A 24114-nucleotide genomic window follows, 5' to 3' on the forward strand; every position below is an offset into this window, starting at 1 on the left:
TCACACAGCCAATCGCGCAATGACAGCTCCCGGCATCACTTACTCACGTGATTAGTGCTGTACTGGTAACCACCGCCATGACTGATAAGGGCAAAGCTGTCTATTGTAGTTCTAGCAGCAAAGGATGAAGGGCAGATATTGCTTCCGGCTGTTTGGTTACTATGGGTTACTAGATTAGATTTACATTTTCTATTACCTTTTTCTATATTACTGGGTAACCAACTGCTGTAGCTGTATTTGTATCTATATACCTTTATTTCCTTTCATTAGAAATGACATGGCTGGGCCTGGTCTGTCTGTTCCATCCAACACTGAGCTCCGTGTCTTCACTTTACCCCTCCATTATTATATGTCAGTCTGGCTGCTTGTTACTTGTATATATATATATATATATATGTCTTTATATAGGCGTGTGACTACAGGCTGAGTTATACAGGGAAGTCTGAGTATCACTCATGTATTATAAGGGATAATGTACCCCCTACTGTAAATGATAAGGATATTAGAAGTCACTGAGGGGTTGTTCTGTGACCATATAAAGGCACAAGGCTGCAGGCTGAGTTATACAGGGAACTCTGAGTATCACTCATGTATTATAAGGGATAATGTACCCCCTACTGTAAATGATAAGGATATTAGAAGTCACTGAGGGGTTGTTCTGTGACCATATAAAGGCACAAGGCTGCAGGCTGAGTTATACAGGGAACTCTGAGTATCACTCATGTATTATAAGGGATAATGTACCCCCTACTGTAAATGATAAGGATATTAGAAGTCACTGAGGGGTTGTTCTGTGACCATATAAAGGCACAAGGCTGCAGGCTGAGTTATACAGGGAACTCTGAGTATTACTCATGTATTATAAGGGATAATGTACCCCCTACTGTAAATGATAAGGATATTAGAAGTCACTAAGGGGTTGTTCTGTGACCATATAAAGGCACAAGGCTGCAGGCTGAGTTATACAGGGAACTCTGAGTATCACTCATGTATTATAAGGGATAATGTACCCCCTACTGTAAATGATAAGGATATTAGAAGTCACTGAGGGTTGTTCTGTGACCATATAAAGACACAAGGCTGCAGGCTGAGTTATACAGGGAACTCTGAGTATCACTCATGTATTATAAGGGATAATGTACCCCCTACTGTAAATGATAAGGATATTAGAAGTCACTGAGGGGTTGTTCTGTGACCATATAAAGGCACAAGGCTGCAGGCTGAGTTATACAGGGAACTCTGAGTATCACTCATGTATTATAAGGGATAATGTACCCCCTACTGTAAATGATAAGGATATTAGAAGTCACTGAGGGGTTGTTCTGTGACCATATAAAGGCACAAGGCTGCAGGCTGAGTTATACAGGGAACTCTGAGTATCACTCATGTATTATAAGGGATAATGTACCCCCTACTGTAAATGATAAGGATATTAGAAGTCACTGAGGGGTTGTTCTGTGACCATATAAAGGCACAAGGCTGCAGGCTGAGTTATACAGGGAACTCTGAGTATCACTCGTATTATAAGGGATAATGTACCCCCTACTGTAAATGATAAGGATATTAGAAGTCACTGAGGGGTTGTTCTGTGACCATATAAAGGCACAAGGCTGCAGGCTGAGTTATACAGGGAACTCTGAGTATTACTCATGTATTATAAGGGATAATGTACCCCCTACTGTAAATGATAAGGATATTAGAAGTCACTGAGGGTTGTTCTGTGACCATATAAAGACACAAGGCTGCAGGCTGAGTTATACAGGGAACTCTGAGTATCACTCATGTATTATAAGGGATAATGTACCCCCTACTGTAAATGATAAGGATATTAGAAGTCACTGAGGGGTTGTTCTGTGACCATATAAAGGCACAAGGCTGCAGGCTGAGTTATACAGGGAACTCTGAGTATCACTCATGTATTATAAGGGATAATGTACCCCCTACTGTAAATGATAAGGATATTAGAAGTCACTGAGGGGTTGTTCTGTGACCATATAAAGGCACAAGGCTGCAGGCTGAGTTATACAGGGAACTCTGAGTATCACTCATGTATTATAAGGGATAATGTACCCCCTACTGTAAATGATAAGGATATTAGAAGTCACTGAGGGGTTGTTCTGTGACCATATAAAGGCACAAGGCTGCAGGCTGAGTTATACAGGGAACTCTGAGTATTACTCATGTATTATAAGGGATAATGTACCCCTACTGTAAATGATAAGGATATTAGAAGTCACTGAGGGGTTGTTCTGTGACCATATAAAGGCACAAGGCTGCAGGCTGAGTTATACAGGGAACTCTGAGTATCACTCATGTATTATAAGGGATAATGTACCCCCTACTGTAAATGATAAGGATATTAGAAGTCACTGAGGGGTTGTTCTGTGACCATATAAAGGCACAAGGCTGCAGGCTGAGTTATACAGGGAACTCTGAGTATCACTCATGTATTATAAGGGATAATGTACCCCCTACTGTAAATGATAAGGATATTAGAAGTCACTGAGGGGTTGTTCTGTGACCATATAAAGGCACAAGGCTGCAGGCTGAGTTATACAGGGAACTCTGAGTATTACTCATGTATTATAAGGGATAATGTACCCCCTACTGTAAATGATAAGGATATTAGAAGTCACTGAGGGGTTGTTCTGTGACCATATAAAGGCACAAGGCTGCAGGCTGAGTTATACAGGGAACTCTGAGTATCACTCATGTATTATAAGGGATAATGTACCCCCTACTGTAAATGATAAGGATATTAGAAGTCACTGAGGGGTTGTTCTGTGACCATATAAAGGCACAAGGCTGCAGGCTGAGTTATACAGGGAACTCTGAGTATTACTCATGTATTATAAGGGATAATGTACCCCCTACTGTAAATGATAAGGATATTAGAAGTCACTGAGGGGTTGTTCTGTGACCATATAAAGGCACAAGGCTGCAGGCTGAGTTATACAGGGAACTCTGAGTATCACTCATGTATTATAAGGGATAATGTACCCCCTACTGTAAATGATAAGGATATTAGAAGTCACTGAGGGGTTGTTCTGTGACCATATAAAGGCACAAGGCTGCAGGCTGAGTTATACAGGGAACTCTGAGTATCACTCATGTATTATAAGGGATAATGTACCCCCTACTGTAAATGATAAGGATATTAGAAGTCACTGAGGGGTTGTTCTGTGACCATATAAAGGCACAAGGCTGCAGGCTGAGTTATACAGGGAACTCTGAGTATTACTCATGTATTATAAGGGATAATGTACCCCCTACTGTAAATGATAAGGATATTAGAAGTCACTGAGGGGTTGTTCTGTGACCATATAAAGGCACAAGGCTGCAGGCTGAGTTATACAGGGAACTCTGAGTATCACTCATGTATTATAAGGGATAATGTACCCCCTACTGTAAATGATAAGGATATTAGAAGTCACTGAGGGGTTGTTCTGTGACCATATAAATACACAAGGCTGCAGGCTGAGTTATACAGGGAACTCTGAGTATCACTCATGTATTATAAGGGATAATGTACCCCCTACTGTAAATGATAAGGATATTAGAAGTCACTGAGGGTTGTTCTGTGACCATATAAAGGCACAAGGCTGCAGGCTGAGTTATACAGGGAACTCTGAGTATCACTCATGTATTATAAGGGATAATGTACCCCCTACTGTAAATGATAAGGATATTAGAAGTCACTGAGGGGTTGTTCTGTGACCATATAAAGGCACAAGGCTGCAGGCTGAGTTATACAGGGAACTCTGAGTATCACTCATGTATTATAAGGGATAATGTACCCCCTACTGTAAATGATAAGGATATTAGAAGTCACTGAGGGGTTGTTCTGTGACCATATAAAGGCACAAGGCTGCAGGCTGAGTTATACAGGGAACTCTGAGTATCACTCATGTATTATAAGGGATAATGTACCCCCTACTGTAAATGATAAGGATATTAGAAGTCACTGAGGGGTTGTTCTGTGACCATATAAAGGCACAAGGCTGCAGGCTAAGTTATACAGGGAACTCTGAGTATCACTCATGTATTATAAGGGATAATGTACCCCCTACTGTAAATTATAAGGATATTAGAAGTCACCAAGGAATTCTGTAAGTACGTGGACCAGACTGCTGAAATTACAAACTGGAGAGCTGCTGAATAAAAAGCTAAATAACTCAAAAGCCACAAATAATAAAAAATTAAAACCCAATTGCAAATTTTCTCAGAATATCCCTCTGTACATCATACTGACAGTTACAGGACCACCATCAGGGGGAACAGGGGGTACTTCTGTACCAGGCAACGGTCTAAAGGGGGCCCGGATGTGCTGCACTTTTTTAAATATCTGGCCCCCCCCTTGACAGCGCCAAAGCCATTCCGCCTCTTCTGAAATCCTTAACCACCGAAGTTGCAAAAAGACCCAAAGTCTCAAAAAGATCTGAAGTTGAAGTCCTGAAGCCACAAGTTCAATTCTACTGAACACCAATGTGTGTGTTTTTTGTTTTGTTTTTTAAACCCCTGGCCACCACTGTATTTCCAGAAATTATATTGGAGCCACACAGAACCATTTTGTTGGTGTAATTATTAATATCTTTATAATAAAACTGAAAACACAAAGAAAGACCAGTCATATATTTATATCATATGGAAAGAAAGCCGTCATGATTAAAAATTGTACAGTACCTGCTGAATTCAAATTTATTGAACAATATTATGTTTATTTTAATAAAAAGTTACTGATAGGAGAGTTAATTGCCTTTAACTAAAAGTCCATTGCAGGTTGGTCCTTCTTAGTGCAGGGGATCCAGTATAAGTATTTACCATTGGTGCAGTGCTTTGTTCTGTCCTGCAGGGGGAGCTCCTGTGGCATCACAGCACCTTCACTGATGGCAGTGTTTAATAACAACATATGGCTAATATTTCCCCATGGTATAAAAGGTGCAGACTTTGCCCAGGTGCAGTAACTTTAGCAAGTAGGCCAGTTTATAAGTAGATACAGGTGAGCATACCTTAGGGTTGACACCTGTCTGGTTTTGACCCACACAGCCCAGTAATTTGAAGGGCTGTCCGGGTCAAAACTAAATGCCCGGTTTTCCATATTAGGAAAACCTGGCAGGATTCTCTAAGATTGATGCGGCATCATAATCCCAATGTCACAATCCGCCCCCTCTGCATCTGGGCTCTGCCCCCTATACATTACAGCCCGCCCTCTCCACATCACAGCCCCACCCCCTGCCCAGCCTCCACCGGGCTAAACCTTTAGCAACTTTGCACCTGGGTTACATAGCCCCTGTAATGAACCCTTTAAAGGGGAAGTTAATCTCAATGTTAACTATTAGTATAATGCAAATAGTAATTCCAGATGGGAACCTTACAGCCACATTGCTGTATAAGTGGCAAGACTGGGCGAAATGCTGGGCTAGTGATCCAAGGAGTGAGCCCTGAGTTTAGGCTTGAAGAGGGTGAGGGGGATATAAAGGGCAAGGAAAGAGGCCTCCCCCCTGAAACCAAGCACCCAAGCACCCATGCTTCCCAATACTGTCCCTCCTCCTGTATCTATTGAGGTTTTATGTATTAAACCATGAGATAAGTGTCTGGCCCAATTGCTTTCTGGCAGTGCCACAGGAGCCACCAATGGGACTTGTGCCTGTTAGCCAGCAGTGCCAGTCCCAGAGCCCATGTATGTGGGAGCCGGTGGGCAGAACTTTCCGTTTTCTTTGTTGTGTTATAAATCAGAGAATGTAAATGTGGTTTCCTGTGTGATTCACACCATACGCCACATGGAGACAGAGTTCAGCTTTATCTCTTCACTTGCACCCGTGTCTTGTCTGCAGTGTCGATACTAGGGGCCCACCCAAAAACCTTAGACCAGGGGCCCACCAAGAAAATTTAGACCAGGGGTCCACTGTCAGTACTATTATTCTTCCTCTCCTAGCTCAACCTCTAGTTATAGTTTTGCACACTATAATCTATTATTCCATCTATTTGGCCTCTTTGTTCTCATAGAAATAGGGAATGGCCATGAAATAGGCCAAATGTTTAGCAGCATGAGGGGCCACTGACACCTGGGCCCACCGGGAGTTTTCCTGGTATCCCTGTGGGCCAGTCCAACACTGCTTGTCTGAGACAAAAAGCAAAGAATGTCACCCTCAGCCCCCGCAAGCAGACCACTACCACCCCCCTCTGACAGAGCCTAAACAGGAGTGGGGAGTCCTATTTGGGTCATACCATTTCAACTCCCTAACAACATTCCTCTCAATTATTTCTTCCAGTACTCGTGAGTTGGGATAAGGGTTTCACTTTTCTAGATTCCGGGGCAGCTGGGAACTTTTTGGATATCAGCTTTGTGCTAAGGAATGGAATAACTACAAAACCCATTATCCAAACTGGTGGCAATAGATGGTAGTTCCCTATGGGATGGATTGGTATCCTCTCAGTATGAAAGGCTCCTTTTATCTGTGGGGTGTCACTCTGATGGGATTTTCTTCAATGTTATCCATTGCCCTCACACTCCTGTGATCTAGGCCTTCCCTGGTTATGGGTGTAAGGGCCCGAAGGCTCAGTATGGAGTGCGGACCAAGGAGGAAGCAGTTCAACAAACAAAGTTCAAGGAACAAAAGGGTTTGGCAAAAGAGTGGTCACAGTCCAGGCAAAGGGTCAATCCAGGCAGAATAGGGTCAAAGCGGTTAAACAGGCAAAGGTCGGTACACTGGAATCAATATAACAATACTAGAATCACACCCAGGAATGCACAAGGCGAAACCTATATTTGGGCAATGTTGCAGTCTTCAGGCTCCTTTAAATAGGCCTCCTTTGACGACAAAATTGGAAGTGATGACGTGGCGACGTTGACTCTGGCGTTTTTATGCTGGTGTTTTTACCATTCCGGCGCTGGCATCCAATCGGCTGGCGAGAAGGAGCTGGCGTCACAGCTGCGACCAGGAAGAACCATGTGGGAGGACAGGGCGCTGCCATTTTGGATCGAGGAATGGCGTTGCTGAGTTGTTTCCCTTACAACAGGAACACAACCCTCAAATTGATTGGGTCACAGGCAAGCTGCTACTCTGGGGTACAGGCTATAAACCTTCATGTCCTAAGTCTCCCCAATTACTGGCTGCAACCTGTCTTGAGGGGTTACCGTCTGTTTATTGCTCCTATTCTGATGTTTTCTCTAAAAGAGCTGCCAAAACCCTGCCTCCACACACACCCTATGACTGTCCTATAGATTTGACTCCAGGTTCCTCTCCTTCTAAGGGTAGAATTGACCTTCTCTCTCTTCCTTCCCATGGAGGAATACAGTGTCGGACTGGCCCACCGAGATACCAGCAAAACTCCCGGTGAGCCCAGGTGTCAGTGGGCCCTCTTGTTTCTAACCATAGAGTGTGGGCCCACAGTCTAAGGTTTTCTGGTGGGCTACTGGCACCCCAGTCAGACACTGGAAGAGTATATTACAGAGAACCTGAAGAGAGGGGTTATTAGGCCCTTCTCATCTCCTGTGGGTGCCGGCTTCTTGTAGAGAAAAAAGATCATGGTCAAGAATTGTTATCCCCTTCTCTTGATCTCTGAACTCTTTGATAGGGTTAAAGGCACCACAATCTTCTCCAAACTCGATCTGAGGGGCGCTTACAATTTAATTCGTATAAGGGAAGGCGATGAATGGAAGATGGCCTTTAATACTTGGGATGGGCATTTTGAGTACCTAGTAATGCCTTTTGGTAAACAATGTCTTCCGTGATCTCCTGGGTCAGTATGTAGGGGTATACATAGATGACACCCTCATTTTTTTCTCTAACCTAACTGATCATTGTGCTCATGTGCAGGAGGTGTTACTTAGGCTACAGCACAACCAGCTATATGCCAAGCTTGAAAAATGTGTTTTTGAGGTTTCCTTCGTACACTTTGTAGGGTACATAATTTCCCAAGAAGGGTTAGAGATGGGTCTAACTAAGGTTCAGGCCATTCTAGATTGGGCATAGCCCCTTTTATTAAGGACTATCAAAAGGTTTTTGGGGTTCGACAATTACTGTCGGCAGTTTATTAAAAAAATTCCACTCTGGTGGCTCCAATCACAGCTCTTACTAAGAAAAGGACAGATCCAGTATTTGGTCTGCTGAGGCTATAGAAGCCTTTGATCTGCTGAAAGAGTCATTCACCTTAGCTCCAGCTCTCCAGCTCTCCAGCATCCAAACTCAACTCTCCTCTTCCTAGTAGAGTTGGATGCCTCCGAAATCGGAACTGATGCGGTACTGTTACTGGTAAAATTCATCCTTGTGCTTTTTTCTCTAGAAAATTCTCCCCTGCGGAGATGAACTATGATATTGATAACAGGGAATTGTTGGCTATTAAATGGGCTTTTGTGGAGTGGGGACATCTTCTAGAGGGCACTAAGTACATGGTTACAGTCTTTACCGATCACAAGAACCTGTTGTATATTGAATCTGCTAAGCTCCTAAATCACAGAAAGGCCAGGTGGGCATTGTTTTTTGCTCGCTACAATTTTGTTATAACATACAGGCCTGGACAAAGGAATACTAAAGCTGATGCCCATTCTTTTTGTCTCTAGTCCTAGGGAAGAATCTGAACTTGTACCCATTGTGCCTAAGAAGTTTAGTCTGAGCCCAGATCTGTCTTTGTCTAAAGCACAGGTAAATTCTCCTCCCAATGGGTCTTCTGGCAAACTCTTTGTTCCGGGAAACCTTCATGACGCAGTTTAGGCAGAGACTCACGACTCTAAAGTTGCCGGACATCCAGGCCACAGTAAAACATGTTTCTGATAGAGGGGTTAAATTTGTGTCTAAGTTTTGATTGGCATTTTGTTCTCTCACGGGGACTGGTTTGTCTTTCTCGTCAGTATACCATCCTCAACCAATGGCCAGACAGAAAGAAGTAATTAGACTTTGGAACAATATCTCAGGTATTATATTTCCAGTAATCAGTCTCTCTGGTCAGTATTTTTTCTGTTTTTGGCTATAATCCTTGAGCCTTTTCATTTTCAGGTCACTCCACAGATGTGCCTGCTGTAAACTCCTTGGTTGATCCACTTTCTAAGATTTGGCAAAGGGTTCAAAATTCTTTAGGCTTCCCTTTTGGGCATGTACTTACAGTCAATGTTCAGCTTGCATGTTATATTTGTTTTGTGTTCCCCAGTTAATTCATTACTCCATACATGAAGTGGAGATAAAAGAGAAAATAATAATAGTATAATTCCGTTTCATAAATGTTTTAAAAGCAATCACAGAACGCCAATAGCCTACTCACAAACAGTTCAGCATCACATTCCAAGGTAAAAGTCCAGACTCCTCAGAAGGATCTGCTGTTGGAGATATGGTGGTGTTCAGGGAGTAGCAATTGGTGCCACACTGTTCTTTCCTACGCAGTTCACATACTCTCCAGTCCGCTTCCTTTACTTACCTATAAAGAGGTTTATTGCCCTTTATTATGCAAGACAGAACTTTATTTGCTTTAGTAGCCACTGAGTGACACTGTCAAGAGTTGCACAGTCTGTTATCCACACCTACCCCCCTTCTCAATTAAGGAAACCCCCAAAACACCACATTTTAATGTATAACTTCCATTTATATTATTTCTACCAATATGCATTTATCAACATTGAACCTCATTTTCCAGTTTGCTGCCCAGTTTTCCAGTTTAGTCAAATCCATCTGCAAAGTGGCAGCATCCTGCATGAGACTTATAGTTCTGCACAATTTAATATCATCAGCAAAAACAGAATCTTTCAGTGCCCACCTCCATGTCATTAATAAACAAGTTAAAGATACTAACAGAATTATTTTCATGGAGCAACCACAGCCTTCCCCACTGGTGCCAGTGCCCCACACTAGAGATATGCAGGGATTTATTTGACGGTGGGATTCACTTGGAAGTACGGATGCACCGAATCCACTATTTTGGATTAGGCCAAACCCCCGAATCCTTCACAAAGGATTCGGCCGAATACCGAACCGAATCCGAACACTAATTAGCTTATGCAAATGAGGGGTGGGAAGGGGAAAACATTTTTTACTTCCTTGTTTTCTGACAAAAACTCACTCAATTTCCCTCCCTGTCCCTAATTTGCGTATGCAAATTAAGATTCGGATTCGGTTCAGCTGGGCAGAAGGATTCAGCCGAATCCGAATCCTGCTGAAAAAGGCCGAATCCTGGCCGAATCCCGAACCGAATCCTGGATTTGGTGCATCCCTACTTGGAAGCAGCTTCTCTTTTATTTAAATTGTTCAATTCTACACCATTCTGCCAATATATCCCTCAGCCCCACTGCTGCATATTTGTTTTTCAGAATCCCTTGGCTTATTTATGAAGGTCAAGCGAATTATTAGTGGGAATGATGGGTATAGTATTTGTTTTGACCACTTCCTCTTAATACAGCTAAAACATGTAAAGGGGTGAGATGTAGAGAGAGAGAGAGTGTGTTTTAGTATCATTAGGACAATGGGTTGTTTCCTCTGAGCTTAAGAAAGGAAGATGTGAGACATGGATGGGCCACCAGCCTATGAAGCCTACAGTGATCCATACCCTCTGGACATGTTTCAGGACTTCAGCTATATGGAATATACTGAGGAGGTATGTAATACACCAGTCAGTGTGAGTATAGTTCCTCACCTGAAGATGAAGCCCTTAACTCTCTGTATCTGTTCCTGCCCTGGTTCCCCATCCAAGCGGGGAGATACTTGTGACTGCTGCTAAATAATACGGTAGACAAAGCCACTAAGAAGGATGGGAGTTGTAACAGGGAAAACATGAAAACTATAGACAAATATTGTTTAAGAAAAAAGAAACCCCACCAAATAGATAGTTACTATATCTATACCAAGTAAACTCAAACCATAAATTGCAAAACCAAAATAATTAATGATAATAATAATAATTCATTCATAAGGGTGCTGACTAATAAATTAGTGGTTAAAAAGGTTAAATGGTTAAAAAGGAATTGGTTTAATTAATTACCAAGTCTCATTTTTTAGCCTATTTATTGCACTGCACTTTATTGGTGTAATTTATTGCAATATCAATTTGCCAAATCTATCTTGATTAATCACACTTTATATATTAATTACTGAATGAATTTATCTACTAAGGGGTGTTATTGGAATTGGTGGGGTAATACACCCTTTGGATTCAGGAATAATCAACTTTTTTTTTATCAGTCCTCGGACTGATTGATTTCACCTTATTTATTTGCACTAGCACTTTACCTAATTTATTAGTCAGCACCCTTATGAATGAATTATTATTATAATTAATTATTTTGGTTTTGCAATTTATGGTTTGAGTTTACTTGGTATAGATATAGTAACTATCTATTTGGTGGGGTTTCTTTTTTCTTAAACAATATTAACACTTTTTCATCTGACTTCGTCAGACCTCTACCTATAGTTTGGGTTAAATAAGGATCAAATATATATATATATATATATATATATATATATATATATATATATATATATACACACAGGGATACCAATCAGTGTTGTTTCTTAACTATAGACAAATAGTCACTAGTCCATAAACCTAAGAGCTTCTGGGGGAACCCTGCTTCTCTAATGTTCTTGGTACCCAACACATCATGGAAACCCTGTTGTTTTTCTCTTCTTCACTAAACCCAACAAAATGTTCCCTCTATGATCTCCTTCTTTCCTAAACTCCAAACTCTCGGGAAACCCTGCCCACGCTCTCTTTTCCTTCCTTAAAACCAGAAGCCTCTGAGAAACTCTGATATTATGTTATGCTTCCATATACCCAGTCCCTCAAGGAAACCCTGTTCCTCCTCTCACCTTACTCTCTATATCAGTGATTTTTGGACCATTTACATACACATCACAGTGGAAGCTCCAGCATTTTATTAGGGCATCACTTGGCTGACAGCAATGCACTTAGATTTCTTCTTAAAGGATAAGTAAACCTTACAAATAAGTGAATGTAAAATTGATGAGGGTGATATTCTAAGCACTTTTGCTCTGTTAAAAGGATACATGTACTGTTACTATGAATGAATTTTGTTACAACAGCACCACCTGCTGGTCATTTTCCCACCAGTCTGACCAGCAAGTAGTCAAGGAAGTTGTCAGACATATAACGGCTTTATATCAAGCTACCTCTCCCCACCTCCTTCCAAATCCCAGTCCATCTGGGAATTCCCACTCCTCCTTATTGACCCTCCATTCAAACCCTCAAGCCAGAGTCACTCGTATATCCCAGGTTTGGTTCCTGACATAAAAAGCCTCTGGAAACCCCTACACTTTCCTACACCCAAAACCTTTTAAGAACCCTACATTTCCTCCTTCATTTCCCAGAAATAATTTGCCCTGAAAATGAAGTTCCTACTCTTTGTCTTTGAACAAAAAAACCTCTGGGAAGTCCAGCTCTTCCATTCTTCACTTTTCCTAAACTTTTTGGGCAACCCTAATCTATCTGTGCCCCCATTACCCACATTTCAGAACCTCTGTCTGGGTGTTAATTGGCGCTAATTCCACAGCTCCCTTGTACCCCTGGACCCTGTACTTTGGATGTGCAACAAAGCAGACTGGTGTGAGGTTCAGACTTTGATAGTTGGTGTAGCATTCCAGTGGAATGGTGAGATATTTCCAATATATGTGCGTCTCATTTCTCATGACTTCTCTCTTTCAGACAGAAGGATACGACCCTCCATCAGTCCAGCACTTTGCAGAAATCTGGCTGCAATATTTGCTGCAGCATTTGCAGTTGGCTGTTCTGCATCCTGATAGTTGTAGCAGTGGTTTTTGGCGCAATGCTGATATTCAATCAATTAAAGCTTAACCCTTCCAGTGCAAACAACATTGATTTTTCATACCAGTTTGCAGTTCCAATTCAATGAAAGAAATAAAGAAGTGAGCGGGCATCTCAGGGTGCTAGAATGGCCAACACCACCCCTGGTAGTGAGAACAAATCAAGATGCCCTTATTGTACCTGCACAAAAGCTACATTGTTTGTTTCAATAAATCCCCTGCCTGCCAATATATTAAATAGAGACATTAAAGGCCTCGCCCTGATCTACCCTATCCAGTTATGCCCTCAATACCCAGTCTCCCGCCTGCTGCTTTTGGGCTCTGCTATTCAGCACTGTTGTACCTAAACTGCCACAGATTGGAACTGAATTGCTCCACAAATCAGAATTTTAATCTTCTTTGACAGTTGGATCAGGAACTTGATCAGTGGCAACTGACAGTCAGAGGGTGCTGATATGATGGAGCTGCCAGTTTTCCCCCTTCTCTCTTCTTGCAGTAATATCTTCTGCCTGTCACTGACTTCATTCACAATAAAGAGATCCAGTTAGCCGTTATTAATGAATTACTGATGTTATACTTATACAATAGTAATAATAGTCATTGCTTTAAAGGAAAATGTGTCTGTGGTTTCATTTACCACCTATGGGAAATGTTGAAAAGGGCACAGAGTTGACTGGATGATATCAGCCCCCCTGCCCCCAGCTATGTCAGTGTGAAAACCCGAAATACTCTCTCGTCTCCTCTGCCCACTGATGTGGTCACATGAGCGACTATGTAGGTTGGAGGATATGGGTCACTTCCTCTGGGCAGAGATGCAGAGACGGTGTCAGCAGAGACACAGGTGAAGCTCTAGAGAAAGAAGAAGGTTGGAAAGATGCATCTGCTCAAGGAAAAAACCCCAGACTACCAGCGTCTCTATGGGCGCAGTCCCCCCGATGCAGAGAATGGCAGTGCCAATATCCAAGTCAATGTGAGTATGCTTCTCCAGCTGCTTACCCCAAATGCCATTTTATAATCTGCCGTAATATCAGTAACTCAGAATACTCCTCATCCTACACTTCCCACCTTCCAGCTGCCCTCAACTTCACTTTCTTCCCTCTAAAAACCTACCCGCTGCTCCTCATGAGGTACAATTGAGAGGCACTGGCCGAATAAACTGAAAGTCTGATAAACATCCAGTCCCAGGTAAGTAGTGGGCATTATAACTGGGTCAGCCCAATGTGATGCCCATACAAGTGGTTCACTTTAACCTTTGCCACATATGGACAAAGCTCATGTAACTCATGTTCTAACAACACTCTTTTCAGCACTAACGGTGGGGCAATAGACCAGGTTACTTTTTCGTTTAAATTGCCCCAAATGGGGCAATTTAATGGGGAGAAGGGTCCTGCTGAATTAAAGACCCCAGAATCTCTGTATTGTGTCAGTCCATATTACTTTGTCTCCAAATACTGAACAAAGGGCAATGGAGATGTAATTGTTGAAAGTGACATAATATGACACTGTATTGGGAAGTATAAGGATAATAAATGAGTTAGGTAATGCCAACCTTCATAGTCCCTGTGCATATCCTATATACTAATACAGTACTGTTCAATTGGCACCCGATTCCCTTCTGTGGCTCTCCATTGAAGTCTGGTTGCTTTGATTGCTTATCTTTGTGTATATCAGAACTAGGGATGCACCAAATCCACTATTTTGGATTTGGCCAAACCCCAAATCCTTCATGAAAGATTCGGCCGCATACTGAACGAATCTGAACCCTAATTTGCAAAGGCAAATCAGTGAGGGGGGGGGAAACTTTTTTTTTTTTACTTTCTTGATTTGTGATGAAAAGTCACATGAGTCGATGGGCATTTTTTTTAGGAGAAATCTAGCAAAAAGTTTTGCTTATCGCTATTTACGAACTGAATTAGTAAATGCACAAAACAAAAACGATGGTACCGTGTTAGCCAGTAGCAGAAATAACAAATAAAAAACCAAACAAACACAAAAAGTATTGTAGAAGTGATACCTATATTGGCTAACAATAAAAAAATAGATTGCAAGCTTTCGGAGCACCAAGGCCCCTTCGTCAGGCAAAATACAAATGAAAGCTGGAAAGGCACGGCATATATTCTAGATCAGTGAAAGGGATTCATGGGACCTGACTGAATCCAGACTATTTACAACCCACCCTAATTCATTGTATTATCTCTACAATTGATCTCTATCTGTAACTTCCTAATTTATTGCCCATGAATCCCTTGCAATCTATTTTTTTATTGTTAGCCAATATAGGTATCACTTCTACAATACTTTTTGTATTTGTTTTGTTTTTTTATTTATAAATTAGTAAATGGAAACTGAGGTTTGTAATAAGGTCTGTATATAGTTACATAGTTACATAGTTACATAGTTAGTTAAATAGTTACAGTTACATAGTTAGATAGTTACAGATACATGGTTACATAGTTAAATTGGGTTGAAAAAAGACAAAGTCCATCAAGTTCAACCCCTCCAAATGAAAACCCAGCCCCATACACACACCCCTCCCTACTTTTAATTAAATTCTATATACCCATATCTATACTAACTATAGAGTTTAGTATCACAATAGCCTTTGTATTATGTCTGTCCAAGAAATCATCCAAGTCCCTCTTATAGTCATTAACTGAATCATCACCCGGCAGTGCATTCCCCAACCTCACTGTCCTCACTGTGATGAACCCCCTACTCTGTTCCTTTAAATGAAACTTCTTTTCCTCTAGTCTGAAGGGGAGGCCTCTGGTACGTGATTCTCTTTATGGGTAAAAAGGTCCCCTGCTATTTGTCTATAATGTCCTCTAATGTACTTGTAAAGTCTAATCATGTCCCCTCACAAGTGCCTTTTTTCCAGAGAAAACAACCCCAACCTTGTCAGTCTCCCCTCATAATTTAAGTCTTCCCTCCCTCTAACCAGTTTAGTTGCACTTAGTCTCTGCACTCTCTCCAGCTCATTTATATCCCTCTTAAGGACTGGAGTCCAAAACTGCCCCCATACTCCAGATGAGGCCTCACTAGGGACCTATAAAGAGACATAATTATGTTTCATCCCTTGAGTTAATGCCCTTTTTTTTACAAGAACTTTATTTGCTTTAGTAGCCACAGAATGACACTGCCCAGAATTAGACAACGTGTTATCTACAAAGACCCCAAGATCCTTCTCATTTAAGGAAACTCCCAACACACTGCCATTTAGCGTATAACTTGCATTTATATTATTTTTGCCAAAGTGCATAACCTGCATTTATCAACATTGAACCTCATTTTCCAGTTTGCTGCCCAGTTTTCCAGTTTAGACAAATCACTGTGCAAAGTGGCAGCATCCTGCATGGAACCTATAGTTCTGCACAATTTAGTATCATCTGCACAAATAGAAACAGTACTTTCAATGGCCACCTCCAGGTCATTAATAAACAAGTTGAAAAGAAACATCACGAACGCCCCCCAGGAACCACCACATAAATCAGATGTTAAGAACGAAGTATTCTTAATCGTTTTTCTTTATCCTCACTGATAGGTATGAGAGAAATAATGTTGTGTACTGCAATGCCTTAGTATATTTTACAATGTACCATTAAGTGAAGATTACTGCTCTGCTATCGCGTGTGTACGTTCGAATTATATTAACGATGGATTTCTCCATTACTCTTTTTTTTCCATAATTCCAAATTCCTTTGTATTTGTTTATTTTATTTGTTTTAAAAAAAATTTCAATAAAGACATATTTGAAAAAAAAAAACAAGTTGAAAAGCAAGGGACCTAGTACAGAGCCCTGCGGTACTTCACTAACAACACTGGTCCAATTAGAAAATGTTCCATTTAGCACCACTCTTTGTAGTCTATCTTTTAGCCAGTTCGCTATCCAGGTATAAATACTATGTTCCAGGCCAACATTCCTTCATTTAACCAGTAACCTTCTGTGTGACACTGTATCAAATGCTTTAGCAAAGTCTAAGTAAATCACATCCACTGCCATCCCAGAATCGAGGTCTCTACTTACATTCTCGTAAAAGGAAATTAAGTTAGTCTGGCAAGATCTATTACACATAAAACCACGCTGGCATAAACTCATTGTATTATGATTTGCTATGAAGTCCAGTATCTTATCCTTTATTAACTGGCCTATAGTTTTGAGGCTGAGAACAGGATCACTTTTTAAATAGAGGCACCACATTAGCAATTCGCTAAGACCTCAGTGAATCCTGAAAAATGAAGTAAAGAGGTTTGGCAATCACAGAGCTAAGCTCGCTAATTACCCTGGGATGAATACCATCTGGCCCCGGACCTTTGTTAATCTTAACATGTTCTAGTCTCTTTTGAATTTCCTCATGAATTTTCCTCAATTCATCCTGTTCTTATAAACTTTATTCCTCCCTCTATATTTAATATATATTCATGTTTTGTTATAGCTATATATGATAGATGTGTATACCAATATATCAATACCCACTCTGGATATAACTGTGTCTATTTGATTAGTATTATAAAGAATAAAGTACCCCCTACTGTAAATTATAAGGATATTAGAAGTCACTGAGGTTCTGTGACCATATAAAGGCACAAGGCTGCAGGCTGAGTTATACAGGGAACTCTGAGTATCACTCATGTATTATAAGGGATAATGTACCCCCTACTGTAAATGATAAGGATATTAGAAGTCACTGAGGGGTTCTGTGACCATATAAAGGCACAAGGCTGCAGGCTGAGTTATACAGGGAACTCTGAGTATCACTCATGTATTTTAAGGGATAATGTACCCCCTACTGTAAATGATAAGGATATTAGAAGTCACTGAGGGGTTCTGTGACCATATAAAGGCACAAGGCTGCAGGCTGAGTTATACAGGGAACTCTGAGTATCACTCATGTATTATAAGGGATAATGTACCCCCTACTGTAAATGATAAGGATATTAGAAGGGTTCTGTGACCATTTAAAGAGCTACTATATATACATAATCATAATGTGTCAGTACTGCTGAAGGGAATTAGCTATGAATGTGCAGATTATATGAGTTACAATAGAATAAGAATGAAAATGTTTCTGTCTTTCAGACACACAGAGATGTTGCTCCACAAGAAACGATGTTGGGATCTGACATGCCACAGAAGAAATCTGAAGTTAATGTCTGTTGCACCATATTTATGCTCATTCTGTCTATTGTGACTTTGTTAGGTACTTTATTTAATCTGTTTTTCTAGTACTATTGTGTATGAACATTGTCATTTAGTAACAAACACCTTCTCACTTATCCCCTGTGTTATCCTGTGATTTAGCTCTGCCGGGTGCAGGTGTCGGTGTTCACATTACCAACATACTCTGCCAACAGTTGGGATCTACACAAAAGCATAACATCAGGCATTACTTGTTAATTATTAAAATTTTTATAATTGAGTGTTTCAATTTTCTTTACTGCCAATCGCAAGTCGCTGCTCAATAAAGAGTGCAGTGGTTTCCTCTGTCCTGCAGGGGGAGCTCCTGTCCCATCTAAGACAGTGTGCGCCATATACATATACTTTATCTAAAATAATAATGTCACACCTGAGATTGATATGAACTTATTAAAGTCTTTTTTGCTGAGACTGGGAGTGGCCAAAGTGGTGGGGGAGGGAATTGCCTGGTTGCAATGTCTGATGAAGTGGTACCAGTACAGTCGCTGGGAGTCAATGGTTCTGGAAAGGGAGTTTGAGGCAAAAATCTTTTTGTCTATATAAGGTTAGATTTATCCTATAAGATACTGACTTTACCCACACCCCCAAGGGGCCTCCGCCTCACTGCCCTACAGGGGCTGCCACTGCCCTCCCTCCCCGAGTGTGTGTAAATTAGACCTACCTTCAGCACATTGGTGGAGGGAGATCAGAGGCCTGGGGGAGCGCCTGCAGAGTTTGGGTCTGGGTAAGTGGGACCAACCAGGACCGAGCCCACTGGGTTTTTACCAGTGTCCCGCAGGTCCAGAAATGCTTGGAGGGGGTCTGTGTGCCCAGAGGGAAGCCCAACAGGTTTGTAGCCTACGTGTCAGAGATCATTTCTAAGCAGACTGAGATGAGGTGGTCACTGACTGCATCAGAAGTTACTTGGGGGCCTCTTGCTCCTCTGTCACTCATAGTAACATAGTAAGTTAGGTTGCAAAAAGACACACGTCCATCAAGTTCAAACTTTTAACTCTTTTTTAACCTGCCGAACTGCCAGTTGATCCAGATCCAATTTGCCTCAGAGGGGAAAAAATTCCTTCCTGACTCCAAAATGACAATGGGACCAGTCCCTGGATCAACTTGTACTATGAGCTATCTCCCATATCCCTGTATTCCCTCACTTGCTAAACACCATCCAACCCCTTCTTATACCTATCTAATGTATCAGCCTGTACCCCTGATTCACTTCCCAGCTCTCCCTGTAACACCCCTTTCCCTCCTCTAATCTCATTGGCTCCCTCCTGTCTGCTGGGAGGAGCTACTGGTGAATAAAGCATCCGACCCTTCCTTGTACCTATCTAATGTATCAGCCTGTACCACTGATTCACTTCCCAGCTCTCCCTGTAACACCCCTTTCCCTCCTCTAATCTCATTGGCTCCCTCCTGTCTGCTGGGAGGAGCTACTGGTGAATAAAGCATCCGACCCTTCCTTGTACCTATCTAATGTATCAGCCTGTACCACTGATTCACTTCCCAGCTCTCCCTGTAACACCCCTTTCCCTCCTCTAATCTCATTGGCTCCCTCCTGTCTGCTGGGAGGAGCTACTGGTGAATAAAGCATCCGACCCTTCCTTGTACCTATCTAATGTATCAGCCTGTACCACTGATTCACTTCCCAGCTCTCCCTGTAACACCCCTTTCCCTCCTCTAATCTCATTGGCTCCCTCCTGTCTGCTGGGAGGAGCTACTGGTGAATAAAGCATCCGACCCTTCCTTGTACCTATCTAATGTATCAGCCTGTTCCACTGATTCACTTCCCAGCTCTCCCTGTAACACCCCTTTCCCTCCTCTAATCTCATTGGCTCCCTCCTGTCTGCTGGGAGGAGCTACTGGTGAATAAAGCATCCGACCCTTCCTTGTACCTATCTAATGTATCAGCCTGTACCACTGATTCAGGGAGACAATTCCACATCTTCACAGCTCTCACTGTAACAAACCCCTTCCGAATATTTAGCTGGAACCTCTTTTCTTCTAATTGGAATGGGTGACCTTGTGTCAGCTGGAAAGACCTACTGGTAAATAAAGCATTAGAGAGATTATTATATGATCCCCTTATATATTTATACATAGTTATCATATCACCCCTTAAGCGCCTCTTCTCCAGCGTGAACATCCCCAATTTGGCCAGTCTTTCCTCATAGCTAAGATTTTCCCTTTACCAGCTTAGTTGCCCTTCTCTGTCCCCTCTCTAATACAATAATGTCCTGTTTGAGTGATGGAGACCAAAACTGTACGGCATATTCTAGATGGGGCCTTACCAGTGCTCTATACAGTGGGACCCCCTCCTCCCGTGACTCTCTGCCCCATTTAATACAAGTCAAGACCTTATTTGCCCTTGATGCTGCTGACTGGCATTGCTTGCTACAGACAAGTTTATTATCTACAAGGACTCCAAGCTCCGTCTCCATTATGGATTTGCCTAGTGCAGTCCCATTAAGGGTATAAGTGGATATTGTTACATCCCAGGTGCAGGACTTTACATTTATCAACATTGAATCTCATTTGCCATTTAGTTGCCCAGATTGCCAGTTAGTCAAGATCCTGTTGCAAGTGCCACATCCTGGATGGAATTAATTGGGCTGATAGTTTTGTGTCATCTGCAAACACTAATACATTACTTACAATACCCTCCTCTAAGTCATTAATGAACAAGTTAAATAAAAGTGGACCCAATACTGAGCCCAGAGGGACCCCACTAAGAACCTTACTCCATCATGGAAACTCAGAATCTGTTTGGGTTTGTTGGTAATTTCCCAGTATTCCCAGAGCAGGTTTAATTGTCAAAAGAAACTGGATGCTGGTTTGGCAAAACTGATGTACAGTTATATGAGACGAAGCTTAGAAGCTCTCTTTCTTCTTCTTTACCCCTGTTCCAATGGGGGAATTACCTGCTTCCTAACATTTCTGAATGGCCATAGGCTCCCAGGGTAATACTTTGACAATGCCTGGTTAGATTTCCAAGGGAAACTCTTCATTAGAGGGAACCTGAGTTACATGAGTGAATAGGTTCTGCCCATGGGATTGTGGGAAGGAAGAGACTACAGACAACTTCCTGTTAGAGTGCTCAGTGCCCCAGGCCCTGTATAGTCAAGTTCTGTCTGTCCTCTGAGAAAAAAGAGGTTCCCAGAAAGAAATTAAGAAATAAAATAAGGCATATGATTTATCCTAAACTAGTTTGTGGGCTAGCTGCCTGATTTCCAAACATTATGTGGGTCTCCAAAAATATATAGAAAACACTAATCTTGCTGTACTAATTCCATTTTTAACTACTGTCATCATCTTGCCATGTTATTGCAATTTTGTTATACTGTCACCATCTTACATTACTGTCTCCATCTTGCCCTGCTGTCACCACCTTGATCTACTGTCTCCTTCATATCATATTGTCTTCATCTTATCTTACTGTCTCCATCTTTCCCTTCTGTCTCCATCGTGCCCTACTTTCTCCATCTTGTCCTACTGTCTCCATATTTCTCTAAGGTCTCCATCTTGTCCTACTGTCTCCATCTTGCCCTATTGTCTCCTTCATATCCTACTGTCTCCATCTTGTCCTGATGTCTCCTTTATATCCTACTGTCTCTATCTTTTCCTACTGTGTCCCTCTTGTCCTACTGTCTCCATCTTGTCCTACCGTCTGCATCTTGCCCTACTGTCTCCATCTTGTCCTACTGTCTCCATCTTGCCCTAATGTCTCCACCTTGCCCTACTGTCTTCATCATGCCCTAATGTCTCCTTCTTTGTTTACTGTCTCCATTTTACCCTACTGTCTCCATTTTGCCCTACGGTCTTCATCTTGTCCTACTGTCTCCATCTTGCCCTAATGTCTCCACCTTGCCGTACTGTCTTCATCTTGCCCTAATGTCTCCTTCTTTGCTTACTGTCTCCATCTTGCCCTACTGTCTTCATCTTGCCCAAATGTCTCCATCTTGTCCTACCATTTCCATATTTGCTGGTGAATGGTGGGCCACATATCACTATTTATTATTATTATTATTATTATTAACATGTATTTATATAGCACCAACATATTGCATAGCACTGTAAAGTAAATGTGATTATACAACTAAATCACATGAATTCTATACATAGAACATATGGAGTTACAAACATCCCAATCAATACAGGTACAAAAAGGTGAGGCAGGCCCTACGCATAGGCATACAGTCTAAAGGGAAGGGAGTAATACACAAGGTGTGGGAGTGGGCAAGATCGAATTAAGTGGGTGAGAAATGTGGTACTGTATGTGGTGTTGCGTTTGGTAGTTAAGCAGAGTGAGGGGAGGCTTCTCGAAAGAAGTGCGTTTTAAGAGATTTCTTGAAAGCAGAAAGATTGGGAGAAAGTCGGACAGACCGTGGAAGAGCGTTCCAGAGGAGGGGTGCAGCCCTTGCAAAGTCTTGAATGTGAGCATGTGAGGAGGTAATGAGAGAAGAGTTGAGTAGCAGGTCAGTAGAGGAGCGTAGTAAGCGAGTGGGTGAGTATATAGAGATGAGTTCAGAGATGTAGGGTGGGGCAGAGTTATGAAGTGCTTTGAAAGTCAGTGTCATTAATTTGAATTTGATTCTGAAAGGTAACGGAAGCCAGTGCAGGGACTGACAGAATGGCGAGGCAGAGGAGGAGCGGTTGCTGAGGTGTATGAGCCTCGCAGCAGTGTTCATTATGGACTGGAGAGGTGACAGTCTCTGGAGGGGGAGGCCAATTAAAAGAGAGTTACAGTAGTCTAGACGCGATATGATGAGAGAGTGAATAAGAATTTTGGCAGCATCTTGGGTGATAAATGATGGTATTTTGGATATGTTCCTTAGGTGAAGTGACATGATTTAATAAGTGACTGGATATGAGGAGTGAATGACAGGACAGAATCTAGGATAACCCCAAGGCACCGGGCCTGGGGAGAGGGAGTGATAGTGGAATTGTTAACTATGATGGATACTTCCGGGATGTTACTGGTGTTAGTTGGAGGAAAAAGAACCATTTCAGTTTTAGAGAGGTTTAATTTAAGGTAGCGTTGCGACATCCAGGTAGAGATAGCGGACAGGCAGGAGGAGACGCGAGTTAGGAGTTCTGGGTTGAGATCAGGAGATGAGAGATAGATCTGAGTATCGTCAGCATAGAGGTGGTAGTGGAAACCATACGAATTTATTAATTTGCCGAGGGAGGAAGTATAGAGGGAGAATAGTAATGGTCCCAGGACAGAGCCTTGGGGAACTCCAACAGAAAGAGGTAGGGGAGAAGATGCTACTCCATTGTAGGAGACACTGAAGGAACGATTGGTGATGTAAGAAGAGAACCAGGACAGGGCTGTGTCACGAAGGCCAAGTGACTGGAGGGACTGGAGGAGGAGAGGGTGATCTACAGTGTCAAATGCAGCTGAGAGATCAAGCAGTATTAGGTGTGAGAAATGATTGTTGGCTTTAGCGGTTAAAAGGTCATTAGTTAGTCAGGGCAGTTTCCATGGAGTGTTGTGGCTTAAAACCAGATTGTAGGGGGTCCAGCAGGTTATTGTCAGAATGAGGTAAGTCGGTTGTAGACTAGGCGCTCAAGTAGTTTAGAGATGAAAGGTAGCAGAGAGATAGGTCGGAGGTTGTCAAGATTGGAGGGATCAAGAGAGGGTTTTTTTAGAATGGGGGTGACAAGAGCATGTTTTAGTTGAGAAGGAAATCGTCCAGTTGAGAGCGAGAGATTAAATAGGTGAGTTAAGGCTTTGATTAGACAAGGATTGGTACTGCGGAGAAGTTTTGAGGCAATTGGATCAAGTGGGATCAATCCTTTGTAAGGTGAGAAGAGGCCAGAAGCTTTGAGATTCCTCATCAGTGACAGGGGTGAAGGAGCACAAGAGAGACTGGGGAGTGTGGAGGGAGGGTGGTGGAAGTCTAGGGGAGTTGAGTAGTGTAATGTCCCTTCTGATAGTGTCAATTTTGTTTTTGAAGTGCTCAGCAATATTTTGAGCAGAGACAGATGTACATGGAGGGGGTGGAGAAGGGGAAAGGAGAGGGTTAAAGGTGGAGAAAAGTTGTGCTGGTTTTTTAGAAAGGGAGTTAATGAGTGAAGTAAAGTAAGTTTGGCTTGGAAGAGGCTGGTGTTAAAGGAGCGCAGGCAGATTTGTAGCTCCAAAAGTCTGATTCTGAGCGGGATTTG

The sequence above is a fragment of the Xenopus laevis genome, chromosome 7L (genome assembly GCF_017654675.1).
Source record: "Xenopus laevis strain J_2021 chromosome 7L, Xenopus_laevis_v10.1, whole genome shotgun sequence".
Taxonomy (NCBI): domain Eukaryota; kingdom Metazoa; phylum Chordata; class Amphibia; order Anura; family Pipidae; genus Xenopus; species Xenopus laevis.